This window comes from Gossypium raimondii, chromosome 2 (genome assembly GCF_025698545.1).
Source record: "Gossypium raimondii isolate GPD5lz chromosome 2, ASM2569854v1, whole genome shotgun sequence".
In the NCBI taxonomy this organism is placed as follows: domain Eukaryota; kingdom Viridiplantae; phylum Streptophyta; class Magnoliopsida; order Malvales; family Malvaceae; genus Gossypium; species Gossypium raimondii.
Genome location: NC_068566.1, coordinates 45,122,957 through 45,127,330, shown reverse-complemented (window position 1 = coordinate 45,127,330; position 4,374 = coordinate 45,122,957). Strand labels below are relative to the sequence as shown.

Sequence of the window (4,374 nt, the reverse complement as noted above, 5' to 3'; positions counted from 1 at the left end):
ACGACACCTCGTATTTTCGAGAGTAAGCTTGCATACATTTTTTTGTTTAAACCTCATTTATTTCAATTTTAAAAAGATATTCGGTTATTTAGAATCACGAGAAAAATCGAAGCCCAGTAAGTTAGGGCACGATTTCTCGAATTTTCTAAATAAGGAATATTGCCTTTATTTTCGAAATTTTATATGTTTGAAATTTAAAAGGATATTTTGTTATTTGGGTTTAATGAGAAAATCGAGACCCAGTAAATTAGGGTACAATTTCTCAAATTTCCAAAATGCAAAATATTGCCTTATTTAGCAAAATTTATTTTGAATAATAGCGGGTAATCTATTTGAAGGTATGCATTTATCTCACTTAGAATAAAATAAAGCAATCTAAATTGGATAACTATGTCGGAGTTTAATTTACAATACAATGACGTGAACTAATCAATACAATAATAAACATAGAGTAATGATACATGAATAAAATTATACCAATGACCCACACAATGAAAATAATCACTCAACACACATTATTTAAACATCATTATTAATAAAAAGGGATGAATAAATTAAATAACATATATAACAATTTCAAAATGAGTGGTATAGAGCAAATTAAAATAAATAAAATGTAGAGCAAATTTAAAATAATAATAAATGAATCTTGACCAAATAATATGAAAAAGAAATATATAAAAAATATATATTATATACAAAACAATTTTAAAATACTACGTATGAAAAGAAAATTTAAAAGCAGTATGTATGACATATAGAAGCGTAAGATAGGAAAATTTTAAAATGGATTATAAATAAAACACGAAGACAAATAGCATGGTTGAAAAAGTACAAAACGGTTTTAAAATAATTAGCATATATAATACATTTTAACATAAGATAAATAATATATAAAGCACTTAAGATAAATAGCTAAAATCTTTACATTATCAGTAAAAGGAAAAATTGTTTTTATATTAAGAAATGAAACAGGGAACTAGAATAGATAATGTATTTATATATATATTTAAAATAATTAATGTATATAAAACTTGAAATAAATAGTAATCAATCTAAAACAGTTTAAAATAAAAATAAAATAATATATAAGAGGAAATCCTAAATAATAAAGAATACAAATGCAGTTAAAAAAAACAACATATGTACAAAAATGGGGGCTAAAGGGTCAAGGGTGTGATTGAAACCAAAAAAATTAAGGGGATAATTAAAAAATAAAAGATGGGACGAGGGACTGATTCGCAACGTGCTAAAAACATCAGGTAGCGAAGGAGCAAATATCCCAAGCCCCTTGTGCGCGGCGTTTCAGTGCAAAAGGGGCACACATGGTCAAAGGACCCGATTGCAGCAGACACAGAATTCGCGGCCCGAATCAAAAAGGAAAAGGTCAGATTGCACTTAAGCGCAAGATGAAGGGACCAAATGCGCAAATTACCCATTTGGGCAAGGATGTGCATATCTCCTTCTCTTAAACGGTGCCGTTTTAATTACTATAAAAGCTAAAAAAATAATTTGCCTTCTGCAGTTTCTTTTTTCTTTTAGTTTCAAAACCCTTCCTCCTGCTAGGGTTTCAAATCACCTTGGTGCCGATTGATGAGCCACCTCGGTGGTTCGCCGCACCACCACTATGGCCGGTGGCCGATGGCAAGCGACCACGGGGAGGTGAGTGTCTCCTTCTTCTCTTTTCTTATTTTTATTTTTTAATGCAAAAGAAGAAAAAAAGTAAAATAAAATACACTGAAAATAATAACAAAAAACAAACAGAAACTTAATCAAAAAGAGTAAAAAGAAAAATCATCTAAAAATTGTTCTGCTTTTGATATATCTTGTTCATAAACATTTGTTTGGTTGAGATGGATCCTTAAGAAATAAGGTAAAGAATAGACAAATAAAAGAAAGAAAAAAAATGGAGAGAAAACAGTTCAAAACTTTGAATTAACCTTTCAATATTTCTCTGCTTCTTTTTGTTTTTCTAGTGTTCGTAAAAACGAAGAAGAAGAAGTACAAGTAGTGCTTGGGGCTTTTATAACTCGAATTACAAGTCTCTCTATTTCTAATTTTTTTGTCTTTTTGCCATTTACTGTTACTGTTGCTTGTTCTGTTCATTTTTGCAGATGTCAGGTGGCGCGATAGTAGCGTGCAGCGGCGCGAAGGGCATACGAGGCGACCACGTGTGGTGCCGGGACTGGGGCAGAGGTGCATGCGGCGCCCTAGGGCTTCCCTCTTTGCTGAAAAACTTTTGTTTGTGGGCTAGGGTTTTTTAATTTTCTTTTGGGCCTATTGGGTTTAGGCTTGTAGTTCTGATTGGACTGTAATTTTTTTACTTATTTTTGGGTTGGTTGGTTTTGCTAGTGGGCCGGGCAGAAAATGGGTCTTACACATTCCATTGTATATTGAATTCTTAAGAGTAGTAGAATTCTGAAAGAGAGTATTCTTAAGAGGTTTGATTGTTTGAACTTGTTTTTGCTTACATCTTCTTTATTTGGCATGTATGACTTCTTGGTGAAAATGAAACTTTTGTTGCGTTATGGAACGGGAGATCAAAATCATGTATTCAAACCCGGAGCATGTTTTCTTGAGTTATTGCCAAGTAAAGGTGAACATCGTAATTATACTTTGAATTAATGTGTTGACCTTTTCTGTGTGCTCTAAATTTTATCTTTATTTCCGAAAACGAAATATGTGAATTCTGTGGATTTGCAAGGTCGAAATCAAAATTTTGATTCTGGAGGTTGTTCAATGTTATGCCTTAAGGGATTTGAACATGCTGTGCATGCTTATAACTTTAGTTTGCTTTGTTTTCCTACCATGTTGCCAGTCAAGAAATCTTTAGGTCAACAAGAAATGGTAAGAGAAAACCTTGTTTTTTATCCCGATGAATATTATTCCATATCATTGTACAAAGGATTTGAGTCCTACAATGTTGTTTTCTGAGGTTATAATTTTCGAATGACTTGTGATTATGGTTGGTTGCCATCAATGGATTTCTTGTTTCATTATGATAAGGTGAGACCAACTTCTAATTTTGATCCCGGGATTGGATTATGTGATCAATTTTTGATTCATTGTGGAAGGGTAAAATCAACTTCTATGTTTGGTCCCGGCATTAGTTTATTTGCTCAATTTTTGAATAAGGTTCTGAATAGTTCTCTTGAGATCATAATTTCTAGTGTTGCTAAACTATTTCATTCTTGTGTAGGTGACACTTCGAAATGGTTTTCTCCTAAAGAGAGAGGGCATGTGACTAATATTTTTACTTTTCAAGTTGTGTGTGTTAATCAGATCTTTGTGAGACACTCTCTTCCATTTGACCACCAAGGGCCTTATAATGATGTCTGCTTTGTCGAGGACACGTGGCTTAACTTGAGGACAAGTCGCTTTGAAGAGGAGGAATGATGCGAGCATGTCCCGACACCCACCTAGCTCAAACAAGGAACCGATGGTACTGCCCAAAGATCCTATAACGTGAGTTCGAGCTAAGCTCTTTAAAGAGGCCATCTCGACCTTAGTCACTCGAATATGGGCTGAATCATTGACCGGACCCATTGAAGAAGTTTGGACCAGCTCAACGAGGACTCATTGCAATCTCTTGCAATTCGACCCTAGCTCCTTTCCAGCTCGCCGAACTCTGTTTAGCTCAAATCAGCTCGTTTGAGCTCATTCCAACTTATTTCTAGCTCATTTACTTTATTTCTAGAATAAACTAAGTGATTACTTTAATTTGTTTATTTTGTTTCAGCTCATTGATTAGTTATTAGCTCATTACAGCTTATTACATTTTTTTTAGTATAATTTGAGCTAGCCAAATTAATGTGTCTTGATAAGTCAATATTTAATTTGTCTTAGCTTCATTATATTTTATTAATGTGTCTAAGGTATGAATTTATTTTGTTCCAACCGAATTTAAGCTTGCCTTAACTTCATTAATGTGTTCATTGTATTTTGGTGCTGCCAAATTCATGAAGGATGATTAATGTTAGGTGCATGAACGGTTGGTTACAACGAATGGAGAGATTCATGCATGGCTGGCTACAATGCATGGTGGCTGATTGTTTGGCTTCTCCAAGCACCTATTCGGCTAAGGAGTAGCTGCCATCAAATTTCCAAGTTGGCCGAACATCTTCCCAAGGCAGCCTTGAAGGTTTTCATACTTGCTAGAATTCCTCATTCACCATGAAGTCCATTCGATTCTAAGAATTCACATTCAAATGGCTCTTCAACTTGGTGTTCATACTTCTAATGAATATTCAAGCTGCCCAATTAATGCCCTCAATATTCGGCTGAACACGGCAACGTAATTGAGCTCATTTAAGCTCATGGCCAAACCTAGACATGCCCAATCAGCTCTCAATGCTTCCAAATTCATTTAGCTGA

General features: G+C 34.1%; 1 long non-coding RNA gene across 2 annotated transcripts; it reads left to right on the top strand.

The window, feature by feature from the left end:
* Window positions 1-1,495: 1,495 nt before the first annotated feature.
* On the top strand, window positions 1,496-3,865 carry LOC105789099 (uncharacterized). 2 transcript variants are annotated; one of them, XR_008193763.1, is made up of 3 exons: window positions 1,496-1,662; window positions 2,115-2,596; window positions 3,266-3,865. It is a non-coding gene; the product is annotated as an uncharacterized LOC105789099 (long non-coding RNA). The 2 variants fall into 2 exon arrangements; XR_001132227.2 differs by having other exon boundaries at window positions 3,200-3,865.
* Window positions 3,866-4,374: the final 509 nt, after the last annotated feature.